Consider the following 21,874-nt stretch of genomic DNA (forward strand, 5'->3'; position numbering starts at 1 on the left):
ACAGCACTTGACCTTTGCTCATAGTAGGTGGTCTAGTTGATTCATTTTCCCTCCTCTGATCTAACAAAGCACCTGAGGGAGGTGTAGGTGGAGGCAAACAGTCCTCTCCAGCTCCATATTTAATAAAACATGCTCACTTTTGAGCCAATCAAAGAACAATATGATCAAATTCTTCTCATAATGTCTCGCCTACACAGTTTCACTATTAAACCTCAAACACTGAAGAGGAGTTTGGGTTTGATTGACAGGTGTCTCAGGAAAAATTAAGATAAAAACAACGTGAAGCATGAAAAACAACAAGCATATACATATTCTAACTGACTACACTATGTATACATGATTTCTAACATTATGATCGCCATGGTTAACATTTAAAGACTCAAAGGCTCAGAATTTGTTTTATTTTAACCAGTTACTTGCTAAACCATCCAAACAACCATTTGTGTAGTTAAAGCATTTGGGCCCGTATTCACAAAGCATTTTATCTTACCACTAAGAGTACTCCCAATTCATGCTCAAAGCTTTTAACTAAAAGTTTTCTTCACAAAGCTGCTGAGGCCAATTCTTAATAAGGAAAGAGGAAAACTCCTAAGCTAAGAATGCGACTTTGCCCTGCCAAAGACTGTCTGTGCTGGTGAAAACGCATGCGTAACATCCCCTAGTAATAATAAAAAAACACTGAGAAATAAACAAATACAAATTAAATAATAATGGATGAGGTGCTGTTTAAAAAAAGTAGTGCAATCCCCAAAATGCATCTGTATGATCAGGTTTTTGTCGACCCGGGAGAATTTAATTTTACGATAAAAACTTCTCTCAATGAAAAAAACTGTATACGGAACTGTATTCAAACCCTGGTTCCTGCGGTGGAAACGTACATAGTTCCTCAAAAGGTTCCTGGTTCTTGGGGAAAGTTCCTGCGGTGGAAACGTGGCTTTAGGTGCTACTTTTAGCGCTAAGTGTGTTGTGAATTTAGCTTAGTCAGAAAAAGTCCTACAGTTAGATCTGACACACACATTATTTTTAGAAGTTTCTTCCTAAATCGGCAAGTTAGGAGCTACTTTTATCCTTAAGATGGTTTGTGAATACAGGCGTTGTTTATCAGTGTAATATGACAACAATGACAGATTATAAAGATGATGAACTTAGACATCAACGTGCTATTGGTTCTTCTCCATCACTTTCACCCCAGCAACGAGAACATGATGTGTGAGTTTGAAATGTATCAAGCATCGACTGGTGCGAGAGCTTCTTGTGGCAAAGGTCATGGCTGACGCTCAGTGGAGTGCTTATTCATGGCATTTATCCTTTTTACTGTCAGTTAGGATCACACATGCACAATGCCATGATAGGTTATCCATACCATTAACGGAGGATGCAGAGACGACAGGCAACAAAGACGAGGCTGCCTGAATGGTGAGGCGGTAATGTGTTTACGGGGGAAGAAGAAGAAGAAGAAAGGAAGGGAGGGGATCATGAAATGACAGCAAGAGAATTGAAGCTCAGCTCTGGGATTTGTCTTACATTTCCCTGATCTTGTCCCCGAGCGCTCCTCGTTATCATCCTCGGAGGGGAGAATTTATTTTCTATTTATTTCATTTTTATTTGGGTCTCTAGCTGGATATTTATAAATAAAAAAAATACACACACAAATATTATATATTATATATATATTATAATATTATACACATACACACACACACACACACACACATATATTTGTGCCACAACTGGTGTCTGAGAGGCGAGCCGTGAAGTGCATCACATTAAATGTATTGACATAAACAGCTCGCCGGGCGCATTGCCTCAGCCTTTGATGAGGGTTTAAGTAGGAAGCCATTGAGAGACTTATGGAGAAACGTTCCCACGGGATCAATAGATTAGAGACCTAACTAATCTTAGTGAGCGAGATAGCAGAGCTCGTAAGGCAAAACGACAGTCATATCAGTAACACACGGTGTGCCATCACTCTGCTCTACGCTCACACTGTAATTATTCTTCACTCTATAATACGGGCCATGAATGAAAAAGCACAAGTAATAGTGTCTGTTGTACCCTGTGTGTTTTGATATTGAGATCCTCAGAGAATAAAAGCATATGTTCCGTCTTCTCAATGCTCGTTCCACTCCATGTCTCCATATTTCACTGGGTGTCCATTATCTTTGTCACTGTGGTGCAGCTATTATTGAATTGATATTGACATCGTCAGTGCACAGGATTGTCTTCATTGTGGCTATAAAATAAAAAGTGTGTTCCTAAATGAGAGTTTCCACAGAATGGTGAGATCCTGACTGTATATCACTGCTGCTATCCTGAAACATACATTTTCAACATAAAATTATAAATCTCGGTCTGGCATTATATCTGATTGCTTCTTGGCATTTTTGTTATATTTAGATAAACAGGTCAAATCTGATCTCGTATGATGGATATATTTTCAAAAGTAAGAATAATAGAAAAGACAAGCTGGGTAGAATAAAATCACCCTCTCATAGAAATTATGTTATACAGTACTAAATTGCAACTGAAAATACATTTTGAAATACATTTTTATGTACAAGGAACATAATGTCTCACAGTTATTTTTTTTAAATAAAAATAATTAGGAAGGAACTGAATCGAAGCAGAACACATGATGCGTTTACTTGCTAACGTTTAGTCATAATCATAGTCTTTCACTAACCTTAACCAAAGTGCTTTTGTTGACTGAAACTAACCAGACAAGACTCTGGATTCAAGTCCTGCACTTTCCACGCCCATCATCTACCATGATCACCTGACTATGGCATCTGTGTGGTCTCATTCTGTCCTCAGCTTTTTCAATATACCTGCTTCTTCCAGATGGATCATTCAGAACCATGGTATCTCCCACCACTCTTACGCAGATGATACACAGTTGTATGTCCCGTTTCAAACCAACAAAGTCAGCGGCCTTGATAATCTGTTTGCCTGCCTCAGTGATGTTTCTCTGTTTTGACACACAAGTGAAAAATGTTTTTGTCTTTTTTTCAACTCAGCAACTACAACTGGTACAGAGCGCTGCTGCACAGCACCAAGCGATAACACATTACTCTGGACGGAGCTCTGCTGGTTATTCCTTGGTCTCAGCTAGGTACTATAGGTGACCGGGCCCTTGCTGTCCCCAAAGTATGGAACAATCTACCTATTGAGATCAGACAGGCACCATCATTAGTGTCTTTTAAAACGCTTCGTAAAACATTCTTTTATTGAAAAGCTTTTATGAATGTTTGACATGTTATGTTTTATTTCCCCACAATAAGGACAATTTATATTTTCCTCTGCTTTACTATAAGTGCTGTATAAATAAAGATTATTATTATCATATAATGTATGGTTTTATACACTTGAAACTTGAATGCACTAATATACAATATGCAACTCAGGTGAGTTAGTCCCTAGACAAGATGTCAGTCTTTAAAAAGTCTCCTTTGTCCAAACATGTCCTCTGTCCACAGAGACTCTGTCCTACTTGTTCCCCCTGAGTGAGTGACCAGTGGCAGACAGATTCAAGGTGAGGCACCCAGGACAGAAGCCCAATTAGACCTATCTGTGGGGAGCAAACCTCTGCACCATTCATCATACCGTTTCAATTAAAGCCATCTAAGAAATGATTAAATAATCAGTTGCAGGCTAATGGAGCCGTATATCCTTGTTATGGGAGAACATTGGTCATCGGCTTGGGGATGTCTGGCCACTGCCAGATGTCACACAGCAATGCCAAATGAGTAAGACAGATGAGAGAAAGAGGGGAGGATGGTAATGAGAGGCAAAGAAATGGGAATGCTTATCAGGCCTGTGGTTTCATTCATCTATAATTTTTGCCACATTGCGAAACACTCCATGTCCATTTTAATGTCACTCAAACGCGCAGCCCTGGCTGACGCTCCAGACGGAGGCAAAACTATGAGGTCAACAGTCACACAACTATGAGGTCAACAGTCACACATGTATCAGCAGACAGTGAGGGGGCGGGGGGGGGCACAGAAAATGTCATGACTGTTGTCTGCAGTAATGCAGAGCTCTGTCCTTGTCAGAGCACACAGCTCCAGTATACAGCCATTTAGCCGGAGGTACTGGGAGAAAGAGTCTGGCCTGTTGCTGATGGTGACAGACAGAGACAGGCAGATAAAGATACCCTTTCTCCTCTCTGCACACACAATCTTGTAAATATCCATTTCAGAATGTTTAATGTTTTCCATCAGCCAAGCTTAACTCTAAACTCAATTCTGAAAATAATAACTATTTTTTTCTGCAGGCACATGATGCTCACAAGAGCCCACTATTCCAGGGTTAATCTTCTCATGCAGAGTTTTATTGCAAAAGCATTACACACACAGAACAGTGCAGTGAGAGAGGCTGGGTTAAATAGCCGTCATTATCAGGCTGGGTGGCTGCAGAATGGAGGTGACCCTGGACAGCTCTCCATCTTCCTGCTCTACGGCTGCACATTAATGGTTAATTGATGTCACAGGGGACTGCTGATCAAAGGGTTTCTAACCAGCCCCCTTTTCAAGCATGCTCCACTGCTATTCTATTAGCAAGGCAGGCATGCTAGACTGAGGTGGGGTGGGGGGTATGTGAGGGATAGGGAGCTGGGAGTGGGGGTCGGGGGGTGTTGTTCCCGTCCTTCTCTTCTCACTCATCTCCCTACCCCTCCACACACCCTTCCCCTGCCCTCCCTCCTCCATGATAATTAGCCCCTGCCATACACAGACCAAAACACACAAGTACACACACACACACACACACACACACACACACGCACACACACACACTGAGCTGCCACCGAAATCTGCAGCTTAAAGCGCGGGTGCTCTGACAAGCCATCAGCAGAAATAGAGGTAAATCTTATTTACCTCGCTGGGTTTTCAGTCACCCCCCCCCACCCCACCCCCTTACCCTCCTCCCTCCCCCTTTCCATATTTATCCCACTTTCATGATTTCTCTCCTCACTATTGTCTGTTCACCCAGATTTCCTCTCAGCAGTCATGCTAATGCAGTAAAGCGAGGGCCTTTTAGGTGCTTGGCTACAATGACTGTTGATCACAGGCAGTTTAAGAATTAGAGGGGATTTGCTGCTTGTCTGTCAATCATGAGGTAATTTTGAATCCAAATGAAATAATATAATGCACATGCTAAATACCACAGCTCTATATAACACATAGTTTTGGTCTAAGCTTTTAGTTTTGGGTGGTTTCATTGTGATTTTGTTTTTGAGTAGCAACATGAGCATCCCTTTACCTTAAGTGTGAGATTTAATAATACCAAAGATGCTAGCCTAGTACTATATTAGATACTATAATGCAGACTGAAATAAAAAATTTAAAAAAGCCACATAATGTCACGGTGAAATAGTCAAAACATTAAGGGCTCTTTCTTACACCCGGCGCAAAACAGCACAAAGGACAACGCAAGTGTCTTTGCTAGCTTCAGACCGATGCAGTTGTTAAAGTGGCCAACACACTTGCGTCCATCTGAGCACCCAGGGGTGTGTTGGTCTTAAAAGGAGGTGTGGTCAGGCGCACTGTTGGCTCTTGCCATCTTGAGGCGGTGAAAACGACTGACCAACAAAAACCTGGTCTGAAGTCAGTGTTATTTTAAGGACACATTATCAAGAGAGATATGCCCACAACACGCACACTAACTGCCTGTTACACACAAGCAGAGTGCGCCGCAGTGTTTCCCATCAATCACTTCGACTAAATTTGTCCACCACTGTTTCATAATGAACCGAAAGTTTATTCACACCTCTCACAACATAACATGAAAGTTCTCGAACGGTGTGATTTGTGCCCTTCCTTCACTGTAGACCTGTGCACAGTGCGTTGATTCACTCAGCGCTTCCTTTCCCCTCAGTGCGCACAGAGCGGCTGCGAGCGCTTGCCAGGACTTGGCTCACTGGTCAGTCACAATACGTCATCAACTTGCCACAAACAGAATCTAATTCTGTGTGAAACCCCCGCGCCTTTATAACAGCGATATGCCAAGGTGCAAGTGCGCCTGGCTTTTAAAGGGAATGGGAGATGGCACTCTAGTTGGGTTATTGCATGTTACGCCCAAAACACTCTACACTACTACAAGGCTTTTGAACCATGCAACTGGTGCAGCAGCCTTTTCCACCATTAAAATAGCAAAAGTCATATTGACATGCCCTGAATGCAATTGCGCCACCTGCTTCAGACCGTACGCTGTTAAAATAGAGCCTTTAGTCACTAATGCCTAAATCTCTGCTTATACTGCTAAATAAGTAAAAAGATGCATCATCGAATCTCCAGTCGTGCAGCTGGTGCGTTGGGTAGACTCTCCTACTGGAAAATTCATCCTCAAAACAGAATCCCTGCCTCACCATGCGACACACAGGAAGCACATGCACTAAGATGGCTTTGTGAAGCTGTAATATTGTGAGTTTGGCGGCCAGCCTGAAATAATTAGTGTTGCCCTGGGTCTGAGGTACTGTTTGCTGGGCTCGCAGTATATTCCCCTCTTAGGCTTTTTGGCTGCCAATTAACTCACACACATACAAATGACTGCACGCGCCCTGGGCTGTAATCTCTTTACAGACTGTACAAGCCTCATTTCTGTGAATCGTCTAATGGTGCGCCTTCTGATTTCCACGATATGTCACAAACACAGGTTCGTCTGTGATTATAGTGGCTGTAGGAAAGAGTATCGTGTCACACCACAGGCTGACAACTTTTATTAGGTGCATTTGAACCTGATGAAATATCTATAGCAGACTGAAGAAAGAAAGAAAGAAAGAAAGAAAGGTGGAATGGTGGATACACTCTACCGGCGCACTTCTGTTTGCTTTAACCAAACATAAAACTCCTGCAATATGTCAAGTGAATAAAAAGCATCTAATGTTTGATGCATCCAAGCTGCTCGTTTGAAGCCATACTGTGCACTGCAAGAGCAAGGCCAGCAGAACCAGTTATGCATCACAGAGGAAGCTAGATAAACGCATCATCCTCATCGCTCTCGCGCAGTGATTTCCCAGTAGTAGGTCTACTTGATGAAGTGCCAGATCCCCTCCCTGTTATTCTCCGTGCGCCAGCAAAGTGTCCACATGCATGAGTGTATTCATTCGTCAGGTGGCACAAGCCTGGCTTTTTTCTTTTTTTTTCTCCTCCCTCCTATTCTTCCCTCTCACTGTTCCCAGGTGTGAATGAGACTGGGCTGATTTATCTCTTTTGTGCTGCTTATCAGTGAATTGTAGTGATAACCAAATGAACTCAGGTAATGCAAAAGCGCACACACCCTCAGTGATTAAATATGTTGTTAGCATGCAATTATGTTCTGTATCACATTTCCAGGGCTCATTGTACTGAATATAATACTGAGTCTGCAAATACATGATTAATGAGTCACCCAGGTAATCCTGGCCAGCAATTGACTGATGTGATAGCCAAGGAAAAAAAAAAAAAAAAAAAAGAGAGAGAAACACATACAGGGGGGGTAAACTACAGAAGGATGAAAATAACGCCAGTGATCAAAACAGATACATTAGACTGACATTTCTCTGGCGCCAACACCTGACACATGAACTGTGTTGCTGCTCTCTTTCTTTTGTTTTGAGGCCAGTCAGCTAAGTCAGGTCCTCACATGCAGCGTGCCATGCTGACGTTTGTGTTCGCTCTTGTTTTTATCTGTCACATCCAGATCTATCCATCACACCTGTAATTACACTAAATCCCCAAAACTGCAGGCTCAAACCCAGAGGAGAGAGGTTGGAAACATTTGATCCGGCCTCCACCCTGCCATTACAGCCCACAATAGCTCACTCATAATGCTTCTCACAAATATTTTTCACATCGTACACACCCCCCTGCAGGAGTTACTCACACAGCCATCAAGGGTTGAGCTAATGAAAACGGCTGGAGGAAGGAGCCCTCTGATGAGCAACCTTGGAGTTCCTCTCACGGCACTTCAAAGAAGGATTTAATAGAATTAGCTGGTCAATAGAGGGGGACTGACTGCAAATGTCAGATGGAGCTAATCATCCACTAGAATAACATTCACTGAGACAATGAGTCATTGCATAACCTTTGGACTTTTGAGAGTTTTTGCCTGTCAGTGTATGTTCACAGCCAGACAGACCTGTGACATCATGGCTGGATGTTTTGTGGACCACGTCATAAATGCACTCGACAAAGGATCTTTGTTGAAACAGAATACTGAACTGGAGAATTGGCAGTATTAACAATTTTAACGGTTTCTGTTATGCTACACATTTTAAAAGGTCTCCCATTTTACACTTTTCCAGTGTTTTATTTGAAGTGTTGATCTATAAGAAGATATATTCAAAAACCATCCCACGGTAGTATTACATCTCCTCTCTGTGACTGTTTTCTGAAAAAAAAATATAGCAGATTTCAGGTAAACACAGAGAAACTATATCCTGCAAGGTTGGATAGTGGTTACTGCTTTGTTGTGACATCACAAAGTTACAGAAGTCCTAACGGGTTATTTTAAGGCTCAAGTTCTGAATACAGGCTGTGTGGATTTCTCTGTGGAACGAGCGCTTTGATGCTTTCACAGTATTAATATAGAAGCTCGACCTGCTTTATAATCAAACAAGACATGGACAGAGACCTTTATACAATATGGGACCTTTAAGAATGGGAATATAGGAGCAATATAGGGATAATCTCTCCAACTGAACTTTACAAGGAATAGGCAAAATAATACGAACATGTTGCAATACAAATGACAGACTCTCTAAGGGGAAGGGGCAGGAGAGCACAGTATTACAGCCCAGTCATTAAGAAGTACAGTAAAATTCATTCTCATTTCCTCTTGAAATATGTGGTGCTGGAAGTCTGGTTGTTTGCAACCTGTGGGTCCTGAAGTCAGGTTGGGGTGTTTGGAATGCTGCCAGGATGCTACAGCCAAAATAGACATAGTAAGTCTATTGTTCCCTCTGTTTCTACTTCTTTTCATTTTCTAGTGTGCACGGCCACGTTCACACCCATGCATACATCCATCCAGAAATAAAAACATACACCGCCTATACAGATCACTTCAGACAGTTTACATTCAGTAGAAACATTTAATAGCAGTTTATCTTTTGAATTCATGCTAAAAATCACGTTCCTTGTATTATAAAATCCTGTGTTTGGTCTTTGGTTTCCCACTACAAGCAAACAAACTCCACCAGAGTCCACATGGAACCAGGCCAAGATCCAGTTTTTCAGGCAGTCTTGGTGCATTGTTGAAACAAAGCTAATCAAGCATCATATCTTGTTTGAATCAAACCAACCAGGCTGGCTGCGAACGCGCCCTGAGAAGAGATTGTGGGTACATCATCTGCCTGAGCTAGAAAGGAGCTTGGATAGTTCCACCACTGCATTTTACATTTCCTCTTTTTTTTGGTTTATGTGATTTCTCTCCATTATCTAAAAGGTCAACACTACCAAGACCATTTGCAGTTGGTCATGGTGTGAAGACTGGTATCAAAATTCACCAAAGTGGAACGCCATGCAAAAGCACTCAGCGCATTTTCTTTACCTCCGTGAATGAATCCACTGATCGCAGTGAAGTGAGTGCACTGAAATGAATTTGATTTAAGTGTGAAATGTTGCTGGTATTAATAGAGTTGAATGTTGCATTTTATCAACACATATCAGCACATGGTGTAGTGTTTGCTGTGGCCTTGTTGAGCCCTTAGGGCCACAACAGAGCGGGACCTAAGCTACGCAACAGGACCCTTGGATTGATCACACAGGCAACTGGGCCCTTTAACTCTTTTTCATATTTCTATATTCCACACCATCATGATATTCTGTATCCTCGCAATCCTAATTAGTGTTCAATGTCTGTTCATCTGTTGCATCACTTAAGTCAAGGGCAGCTCATTTAAAGTCTGAATAAATCGTTGAGAGCGTAAAGTAGGAATGCAGAGATAAAGTGCAGCTGAAATATTAGAGCAGGCAATGTACACTTCTGCAGTTAGGACGCCATACTACCAAAGCATGTACTGTAATGTCTGCCTTTTGTGGGGTTTAATTAGACATGATATCTTAATTTGCCCACGGATGTACCACAAAGTAATTATAGAGTATTTTCCAAAGACTAAGCAGAACATAGTGAAATCCCCCAACTGCCTGTTGACTGGTAGAGTAAAAATAGCTCATTTAAAGACAGTGGAAGCCTGTCGTCTTTGAGTAAGACTTCTAGTCTGGCCTCTTGGGATGAGGCTCACTGCAATTCATCACAGCCACTAATTATTCATGTTATAAGCCACTTTCTCTTGCAGAAAGAAAGAGGAAAAAAAAAAAAAAACAGGCAAACACAACAATGAAATCACCACTTGCATGAGCGCTGCTGACACAAGAGCAGAGCAATGAAAGCGCCATATGTCTAGATTGTGTGCTGCTCGCTGATTATAAGACATGTGTCTCTTCCAGAGGGAAAAGAAGACTTGTGCTAGTTAAGTGGAGTGTCTGCTTCCAAGTCTTGTTTATTCAGAGAGGGAAAATATGTCACTGTGTGATCACTGATCCCTTTCTACCCATCACGCCATCCCCATTTTTTTTTTTTTTTTTTTACAAATTGACCAAACCTTACTGTTTGCTTGACAGATTTTTAAATACCTTATTTAGATGACCTCTACTCTGTGATTAACAAACACTTCTATCTCATTTTGGCCCCGAAGGATAAAATAACAAAAATGTGATGTTATTCTCTTTTGTATCTAAATTGGAAATATAAGAATAACAAGAAAGAATAACAGCTCTGAGATCCTACTTCAAATTCAGTGTCTTCATTTAATATGTTTTCCCCTTCATTATGTTGAAGAACACTCACATTATTCCAGGTCAATGGCTCCACTGAAGACCTATCTCACAGAGAGATCAGCACAGGAGCTAATTACACTAATAGGCTCTGGCAAAATGTTTGATACCACACTACTAGCTATAATCTAACAGCTGATACGGGACCACAAGCATTTGTGCGTTTCTTTTACTTTCATCTTTAACAATGTTTCTCCAACTAAACACACTGCTGCTGTCACACAGATCAGGGAGACTCGGCAGCGCTCAGGAGGCACAGTTCTAGTTTTGAAAAAATAACTGGCTCTATTTGGCTCCATGTGTTTGTCCAATCAGGTAGGAAAGAAAACACAAACTACGACAAATTATACCGTCAACTACTACAAGCTAATTAATTAAAAGCAGAGTATGTAGCTTCTGCCGCCAGGAGTCTCTCAGTCAAAACAATAACAAAAGACATCGTTGGGTGACGTCATGAAATAGCGTGGGATCATGGGAGTTTTGTCTTCACCACCAATGCCATAAGCTCCTCCCGGTTTGGATTCCTTCAGTGTCAGTCGTCCAGGGGGTTTTTACCAGGAGCTGAATTATCCACAGAGGTCACCTCTCTATTACAAACACTAACCAGTAAAAACACTTAATAAAACAGTTTCACATTTAAAGTCAAGTGTTTCGGTGACACTGTACAACAGACATGAGACGTCAGAGAAGGCCTGGGAGCTGAGATCGCCTCTAATCTTTGTTTCGATTGTTTCTTTGATAATTTATGAACCAGAGGTTTTTACCAGTAACAGCATTATCTGCAGGGGTGTCCTTCTCTCCATGACAAATGGACCAGGGAATTAAAACTAGTACAAAAACACAAAATCAGAGATTCACCAATGGAGTTTGACAGACACAGGACATCTTGGATCGGCTGGGAGCTGAGCTGTCTAACATTTGTTTTTTCTCTGATAACTTCATATCCTGACGTCAGATGACTAAAATCCCTCATCTGGTTAAAATACATAGTTGATAGCGACCAAGGTTGAAAAAGTGTATGTGGCTTAACACATGGATAAAAGTCAATTCTGAGCTTTTGGCAGGCAACTGATGCATGAGCATAGAGGATATGACGCCACTGACAGGCCACCAAATGAAACGGACCTAACCATGATTAAAATCACGTATTTCTCTAAGTTTGAAAAGTCCTGGAAACATTTGAGATAATGCAAGAACACGAAAAACAAACCAAAAACTATATAACATGATTATACATTTTAATGTAAAAAAGTTACATATTGCAACTTTAAATGTTGTTTTTAATGAAGTTTTATTTTACTAAATAATAAGAGTATCCTCCCCTTCCTAAAGCTCTGTTTTCTCAGAGGTTGCTTTATGATACACTCATAAACAGCAACTTACATTTCAGTAATATTGTCTCTGCCAATAATGTCAGCTAACATTAGTGGATCCCAGAAGGAAAAAAAAAACAAAACATTTATGGACTAAATTTATCTACAGTCCCACTGAAAATTCAACAGGACGCAGCAACATGACAGCTGGGGCAACCTCTGAAAACACACAGACCAGCACACTGACATTTATACAGAGGTAAACCAGAGGAACATTGTCAAGGGCTGTGGGTGTGGTTGTGTTGTTCATGTTAGTTTCATTCAGTTATCTCCTTCTGTTGTTCTCAGTGGGAGTAGTGTAGGATTATAGTTGGCAGTTAACAATCTAAAACTTCCTGTTCATTAAAGGAGTATTAATGTCATTTGACACTCAAGCTAAAGCGAAAACTAGACTAAAACTAATATAAACTTTAGTCAAAAGGTGTCAAAATGAACATATATACATATATACAGTAACATGGAAACATTATTAATTTTGGTTTCTGCATTTACTGCACATGCAGTATGGCCTAAAGCGTTAATGACCGAAGAACAATAACCTCAGCTTTTCTTTCTGAAAAACAATATGTAAAGTAGCTGTGTTTTTCTGAAGTCATCTCATATGTTACAAATGGCAGAAAATAATTATGTTTTCCTAATGGCTCAAGGTAATAATTTTACATGCACTGCCATTTTTTCGTGTATATACTGCATGTTCCTTTAAGTTTTTTATTTTTGTGCGAGAAAGATGCTGTAATTACTGTCCCTTTTCTGTCACCCACCTCCTGTTTGAACATAAATCTGTTTCTTTTTTAATTCCATCATCTTTTAAAACGATCCAATCTACCCAGTCAACATCATGAGAAATAAAAATATTTTCTCTGCACAAAGCAACCACTAGATTACACAGACGAAAGAATGACCTGAGCTCTATTCCAAAAGTAGAGGCTGATGCATGTGATGGTGTGAATTACATCAGCAGCTACTGTATGTACAGAGAGGTAGAAGCAGCCTCAATGTGACACATTGGTAAGAGTTCGCACATGGATGTATTATCTATCCACTAACATGCCTACCAACATCTCTTTCATCGAAGCTATGCTGTGGTATAACGACTCCTATATAAAAGGTGCAGCAACATAACATGACTATTATGTTTAAAAATTGCAAAACGCGATGAAGGCCACAAACATGTTGCCCTTTGACTTTCAGGCAACATAGCTTTTATTCACATACAGAATATGGAGGAATGATGGAAGCTGAGTGGCTGCTGGCATTCCTTCACTGCTCCGACTTATATTTCATAGATAGAAAAAAAGAGATAAAGGAGTATAGTAAAAGTACCCTTTTACTACTCGACTTCTCAATAACGTAGAAAAACAGCTATAGTTTTGCATCACCTTAAACATGGCTGTACTCTTCATTTGACCAGCCCGGTTCCTAAAAATGACTTTCATGTACAACTAAAGGGGCATTTATTGTTGTGCATTAAAGGGTCATTGTGTAGCTGCAGCTGACACAGTGAGATGTAACTATACTAGAAGTGCAAAAATTACCAGATCGTCAGAAAATTAATCAGCAATAGATTTAATAATCGATACATTTTATAAATAAAAATAAAGTTGAATAAAGTTATTTAAGTAAAATGCCAGTCTTGGGTTCCAGCCTCTCAAATGTGAATACATTTGTATACATCTCATTGGGCTGTGGGAAATTATAACAGGCATTTTCCATTATTTCCAGACTTCCTGACAATTATTGACCAAATGTGTAATTGATTAATCAAGAAAATTGGTAGATAATGAAAATAATCATCAGGTGTGGCCCTAAATTATACCTTGGGCCAAAGGCAGTGATGCAGAAACCACATGGAGACTGCAAAAACTGATTGGTCAGCTTAGTCATCTTTACTGAGATAGTTTATAGTGTCGACAACATTAAACAAGTTGAATAAAAACGAAATTGTTTTTTTTATTATTATTATTTTCAGTGACAAACATCTAGCAAGGCCATCTCCCCGTTCTGCTAACAGCAAGCTCTGCTTTCTATCATGTGATAAATATGGCAAATGAGGAGCAAACGTCTCCTATTCAGTAACAGAATGGAAACACAGTTTGGTGAATATAATTACAGAATAATACGGCCTGATCACATAATGATACGTCCATTTAGTGTTGCAGTGGTGGAATAATGAAGAAAATCTCTACACTAAAAACTCTAGGTATCTATGGCAGGACTGTCATGAGTTATCCACTTGCATCAAGTATCCAATTATTTGCACTAGTGAGTCAACTTCAATGTATTTCATTCGTCATCCCTCCAATGTCCAAACCAGACAACACAATTAATATCGTCCATGCGACCACATTAGAGTATCAAGCTCTCTCTCTTCCTGAATTGGAAACAACCTAAATCATACTAAAATGTATTTAGCAAAGCCAACTGGAGGTACATAAACAGTATATAAATGTATTCAATAGGTGATATGGGTGCACACATGCAATCTGTATAAGATTCCACAGGTCCTTCTTTACAGCCACTGTCATAACCCAATTAGCCAAATAGCATGGCTCCTGTATCACTATGGCAACTAGCACAACATGTAATTATTCTTATTGCATTATATGTAAAGTGTTTTATAGTTTTTATACTATATATATATACACATACACACACACAGTTATTACACGTTTCTTCAGGCCACTTCCTTTGTACCCAACAGTAAATAAATAACTGTCGCAGCATGTAGGAAAATGCTTTATCTCTCCCCTCTGTGCTGCATGTGTGGGAGTCCATCTGTTCGTTTCAATAGACAGACGTGATAGATGCAGTGGTGGGATTATTGTACACAGTGACAGAGGAACTACATTTACAGCTTATCTTCCCAGTAGCCATTCATATTGCCTACTTGGCCAAGTATCCTGCTTCACACCCAAGGAAATGATTAACCAAGAGGGGCCCAATGATTACCACTGAGACTCACGCCAAATCTCACAAGTTGCAAACCCACATCCATTTTAATTTCATCCACCAGCTACACACGAGCATGGCCCCCGAATTAAAATTCAGCAGTATCAACAACATTCATTCAGCGAGTTTAACAATGAGTCAACAATGAGAATGTGGGATGAATGTGCTTGATAGTGCAGATATTCAATTATGATGGATTGAATGACGGCTTAGTGAGCATAATGCTGCTGCTCTTCCCTGTTGGGTTGTTTATTTTTGGCTTATTGTTTGCTGCCTGCGACTAAATTGTTCTAGTGGTCTAATAAGCAAGATGCCATTCTTCCCTCCGCTTCAAAAACAGTCCCACAGAATGTCTTCATACAGTTGAAGTAATTCCAAGTGGGCAGATGGATTATGGATAAAACCCTTTCAACACCCAGTATGGTTAATCACTTTCTATTTATCTTTATACTGGGCCACTTGACCTGAAAAACAAACAGCTCAATGCTCTCTATACCTGGGATGCACATGCCTTTAGCCTCCATGTGTCGGTATGCAAAATGTGGATTTAGAAGTTAAAATCAGTCCATGAGGAAAGCATGAAGGAAGTTGTCTAATGGAGGGAGGACATGAGGGAGTGGAGGGGTGAAATTGCTTGCTAATGGCCTCTCTCTCCCAGCTGTGAGAGCTGCAGCTGTCTGGGGGTGCCTGAGACAAATAGAGGTGGCTCATGTGGGGACCGCAGCATCCAGACAACAGCTCACATTTTTCCCTTGCACACTATTTGGCCACGACAAATTAATTCTGGACCGCTTGGGAAGGAAAGGGAACCAGCTGGGTGTTGCCTAACAAACATGTAATGTATTTTCAGTGTGCTGAGGCTGCTCTATCAAGGAGACGCGTGATTGAAAAGTTGGGTGAGTTGAAAATATATTTTCTGCAGTTTACAAGTGATTCACCACAATGTGACCTAGAAATTACGGCTGTAAAAAAAAAAAAAAAAACAGGGAGGGAGTGTGTGGATGATGGGAATGAAGAAAAATAAATTCCTCCTAGATCATCAAAATTAAAAAAAAATAATCATCTGTGGCCAACTCATTCTTATAACCAGTGCCTGGATTGAATTTAGAAAGACACTAGAATGGTGCTCACTGGCATACAATAAAAGAACCAATGATACAGATGAAATCCACTTGGCAAAGACAGAGCAGAGAGCTATTTCCAGTACCAAAAATATGGTCATATTAAGTTTATAATGGAAATTCCATGTCTCGAGATTTACATTCAGTGCCAAGAAGTGTGTCTTATATGTTTAGAGGTGGCAAGGGTGTGAAGACGTGTCGATGGAGCAATTTCTTTTTAAATCTCCATAACCATGGTCTTTCTCTAACCTTAACTAAGGGTTTTAGTTGTTGTACAATCACATCATCATCAGAATCAGGACAATGAAAAGATTGTGCAAGAAATTGTGTATTTTATTGTTACACAGACAAACAATAGCTGCCAGAAGCAGCTCAGGCTGACACCGTCCTTTCACCCGTTTTATTGGTCGCTTCTACTATTCCTAAAAATTATGTTTTTTCCTCTCGAAATTTTACCTTTTTAATTCTCGTTATATTACAACTTTTTTCTTGAAATATTATAACTTCTTGTAAAATCATGACTTTATTCTACTGATATTATGACATTCTTGAGATTTCAGATTTCTTTCTTTTTCCTCAATGTGGCCGTAATACTCCTAAGATTTGAGACTAGCCCCTATCCAACCAAGGGCCAACCTAAGGTTGTGTGCATTCTGATGATGCTAATACTTGGAGAAAAATGATATTCAGCATTTTTTACAATTCACAATTGTTATTATTATTTTATTTGCTGATAAATAAAGTAATTTAAAGATGTGCTACTTTGGCCCTGATGCAGCCGCCTCTCCCTGTCCGGACTCACCACACAGCTCAATTCTGGACTAACTGTAGTTTATTTGACCTGCCAGTACACACTACTGAGTAAGAATTAACTGCATAAGAATTCATGTTTGAAGAATCTGAGAAATGCATTGATGAGGTAATAATTTAGCACATCTTCTTAAGCGCCAGACTTCTCCTCATGAATGTGAATGTTTTCCCAATCTGCTGTCCAACATTAATCCAAGAAGTTTGGTTTCCTCTACCTGTTCATAGGCAATCCTTTTATAGACCAAGTTCAACTGTGACTTCACTTTAAGAGTAAAGTTTGATCCAAATACCGCACTTCTTGCCTGACAGATTGCTTGTACCTCTAAATCCCTCTGCTGCATTTTTTTTCCTTCTTCTTTCCATGCTAAAGATACCGTTTTTTTTATACAGGTGTTAAGGATGTGACAAGCAGGTCCACTTTTAAAAGCAAGTTCCTTCTAAGTTGTTCATAACCCTGGTTTACCAGTATTATACTTGATAATTGTTGTTGTTGTTTATTCAAATTTCGAAGATAACTTGTCTTTGATAATTTGTTCAATTATGCCCTCATGCGATGAATTATAATTCAGTGATGACATCTCTGTCAACACTCAATTTGTCCACTTTATTTATGAGTTATTTAAATAACAAGGATTTCATATGGTCGTGTTAGTAAAGAGACAAATCTGGCCACATCTGTCAACCATATAGCTCATTATCAATCTATGGTGCCCTGACATTTTACACTGTATGGTTTTACCCACTACAGGATTAAATAAGTTTTGAAAAGCTTTAATGGCACCATCAGGGTGATCTGTCAGACCAACATAAATGATCTGATATATGATCCGATATATTTATGTCAGTACAAAGCGATTCCTGACAGAATCTCTAACATGACCTTTAATAAATCACTGTTGGTTGTCCCTGCAGGTATCTTTGCTTTCCTACTTTTAGCTACTATCTTGTTATAACTGCACCCGATGGTAACAGGCATGTCATACAATTCAGCTGTTTGCACACAGTGGCCTGTAACAGCCTCCAACCAACAGTGGTTCGACATATGGTAACTGAACCTGTAACCACAAGGACTCCTCATCGGCAGACATGAGGTCTTGTTTTACCTTTGCCAGAACACGACTCTGAATGTACAAGTGAACCCCTCCTCAATGCACGCTCATCTTTTCTATGAAGTATTATAACCCTGTACAGTCACTGCATCATCTGAGAATGTATAAATCAAGACGAGTTTCGGTAGCTGCTAAAATGATCTGTAACCAATACATCTGTTATTTTCAGTAACTGTGTTCTCGAGACTGATGATATTTATATGAGCCAGTTTCATTCTTCTCCTGGGTAATTTGACTAATACTCGCATGGCTTATCCAAATTTAGATATTTTTTTAGGTTCCTCAAAGGTGTTCCATTTGCACTTACTTTGATTTCATGTTAGTGCCATTTCTGACTTTAATGGTGGATTCATGATTAATTTGTCATAACAAAGACAGGCCATCTCTCCCCTTTCTCTGGCAGCTCTCATTGCTGCATTGCTGGCAAAAGTTATTTTCTTTTTTTAAACCTACAGCCTCTGGGAAGTCCTTGTTTACATAGATGTTTGGGGTGATTTTCCCTCTCTAGCTTCGCCTCTTTGTCCTTATACCTCAGAAATTTAACCACAATGACTCTGGGCCTTTCCTACATCTCTCTGTTCTGTGTGCTCTCTCCAAAAGTTTTGATCAGGTTTTATTTTCTCTTGAGTCATCTGTTTTACTTCCTCCTCAGAGTTGCAACATTGCTCATATGGAGACTCAGGAATGCCATTAACCACTATGATGTGGCGCCTGCATTGGCCCTTTCAAATCATTGGCTTTAGCTTCCAGGACCAGAGCAGATTCAGCCAGTTTTTGTATGTCATTTGTATTTGAATTACACCCAGTTGAGAGCTCGCTGCAGTTAACTGTCAATTCATCCACCTCATTCTGAGTACCTCTGTCATTAGCTCATCCACTCCTCCGCTGCATGTTTAAGCTGCTGCTGTTCTCCCTGTGACCTCATGTGTCTGCTGCTTGCTGTCTTTGAATGTTATGCTCCACTTAGTGGTTAGCTACGAGCTAACTGTGTCTGTCTGCCATCTGGGGCTAGGCAGGTAGTGTACAGTAGGTTCATTGGAACAAGTTTGCTAAAAACAGCTGCATGTTGCTGCTTGAAATGAGTCTGCTGAGAGCGATGAGACTGAACCAAAACATTAAAGTTGTGGGCCACAAAAACAACAGAGACACAGTAGATCTCAGTATTGCTAAAAGGAACCGCAGGGACAAGTGAGACCTGCTTTTGTTTTTTTTTAGAAATTGTTGTCATTGGACATAAATTTGTTTTCTCTGCTGACAAACGTGGTTTCTTGCTAGGAGTGGGTGGTGGTAATTGTTGCTTGACAAGAGCTTTGGCCATTGTTGTCTTTATAATACAAGAGGTTGTAAAACGCCCTCTAAGCAGCGCTACGTCTTCAGGGCAGATTGGAGGTTACAGTGAATTGACGGGCCAGAGCTAGCTGGTTAGCGTGCTAACTTCAGTAGAAGAAACGTGATGACGTGATAGAGACAAGAGGCAACATTGGCGTTGCTTTCTACCGCTGGAGACAGCTGTTGGTGAGTAAAGCAATGACGTTTGATACTGAACCCGCAACGTTTCTTCGAGACTGGTAAGTAAACAGCTGTTTATGCTAATTTTAGCTATGTAGCAATAGCAAAACTTACAAATAGCTCCTTTAAAGAAACGTTGCAACTAAACACAATGCAGGTGTTTGCAGAAATCTCCATATCATTGCTCTTCTCTGCCAATGCTGGCCACAGGGTTCTGCAATTTTATCAACGACATATTTCTATCAGGATGAAAACAAAAAGCTAACAGGTAGAGGAACACTAACACATCCTGTTTAGCAGTCCCACGATTTCATCAAGATCAGGAGTCTGAGATTGTATTTTGCAGAAGAGAATAGAAATATATTTTTGTGTCATACTTTACTTCCATTCTTCATCACTTCACTTGCCTTGTATGTTTCCAAAGAAACTGTGTGACCTTCATTTGAAAAAATTCCTCCAGACAGGAGGAAAAGACATAAAATAAACTACTTAAAACACATAAACAGTACATACACCCTTCCCAAGGAACCATGGGAATCAAAGGAGGTACATGCCATTTGTCTCGCCACAGATTCCTGACTATTTGCGTGTTCCACACAAGACCAATCAACATACATGCAGATTCCTCCTGCAGGTTCATAAGTATGTTGTCGCCTAATTGCAGTGAACCACAGCTGGTGGATGTTGACTCCCATCTGAAGTTATTCTCAGTTACGTTGTTTTGTGTTTGTTTCTAGACTACAAAAATATCAGTATTTATTCACTAACAAACTGTCCATGACCTAAATAAATCATGCTTCCTCTCATTTGGAAGTGGAGCTGTATGAGCCACTGGATTATGACGGCCTTTGAACTATTCCTCCCAGACCGATGACTGGTTATTAATTCATCCATTCTTTTGAAAAGAGTGCCTCATTATCATCCCGATCTCAACCCGTCCCGCGAGAAGTTGCAAAGCCAAGCCGTCAAGATTTTGCACTGCCAGCTTCACAGGCTTGTCAAATTAAATTAAAATTGTCAAATTGTGACACTTTGAGGATGGCTCTCCAAAAACAGAGGAAAAAAAAAGATGAATTATGTAAGATCTTTTTGAATATTGCATGGCAGAGGATGGTGTCCCATATGCCCACTGTTTCCAGTCTCAGAGAAGACGAGCTCGCACTGGCACAATGCAGTGGAGGTAAATTCGTCCACCTCTTTTCTATTCCCCGTTATCACAGAGAGCGGCACAGAGTCGGCTCCTGTGGGTTTTCTAAGAGAAAAGCTTTGGGAGATAAGGAGAGAGGAGATGATCACAGGGTGATTGAATGAAATCTGCATTTGGAGGAGTGGATTCCGATAACATCAGAGGTTCTTGGAAGATGACCTGGGTTCTGGGAAATGCAAAGAAAAATGAGATGGAGCTCCTGTCTGTTTTCTAACAACTTCTGCTCCTCATCCTGCTTCATGTGGGATGACAGAAACTTTGATATTTGAACCTGTTAGTGAAACAGATAAGATGAATAAGTGCGACTCAGCAATAGTGTTCTACAGACAAAATGATTCGGGGATAATTTCAGAGGGAGCACTCACAAAAAACACAGTGCAGGCATGTGATCTGGAACATCGAAATGCAGGAAACACAGCGGGGAAAAACGCAGTTTCCCATTAGAAATAAAAAGAAGTTGTTTCCAAAAGACACTAGTAAAGAAATACAGCGAAAAACTCCCATTTCTGACTGAAACAAAGAAACTCAAATGACTCCCTCAGTACAATATTCCACAATCTATTAGTTTTACTGCTAATCACTTTTCTTTTTCACGCTGTTGCTTTTATTGACCTTTTATCGGTACCAACGGTCTTCTGCTATTTCACTGTGTGTTGCGTCTCCATCTCCTCCCTTCATTCCCCGCAGCAAAACAAAGAGATAATTGAATTGCACCCAACAGGCCACCTGATAAGTCAATCTCATATTCAGAATTTTTGATGAAGTCTCACCGTATGGCTTGCAACACTTATTTTCTGCCCAGTAAGCCTGTGCCTAATTGTTATTATTATAATTACTGGAATGGTAACAATTGTTTTCCAGGGGACTGTGAGGAATGTGATGCAGCTGTTTTGACTCCACTGAATTAAACAGAGAGACACCTCGGCGGTGAATGGTGTCAGTAATACAGGATAAAACCAAGAATAGAGCTAGAGGAAAAAAC

The sequence above is a fragment of the Seriola dumerili genome, unplaced genomic scaffold (genome assembly GCF_002260705.1).
Source record: "Seriola dumerili isolate Sdu_G_001 unplaced genomic scaffold, Sdu_1.0 BDQW01000216.1, whole genome shotgun sequence".
NCBI lineage: Eukaryota > Metazoa > Chordata > Actinopteri > Carangiformes > Carangidae > Seriola > Seriola dumerili.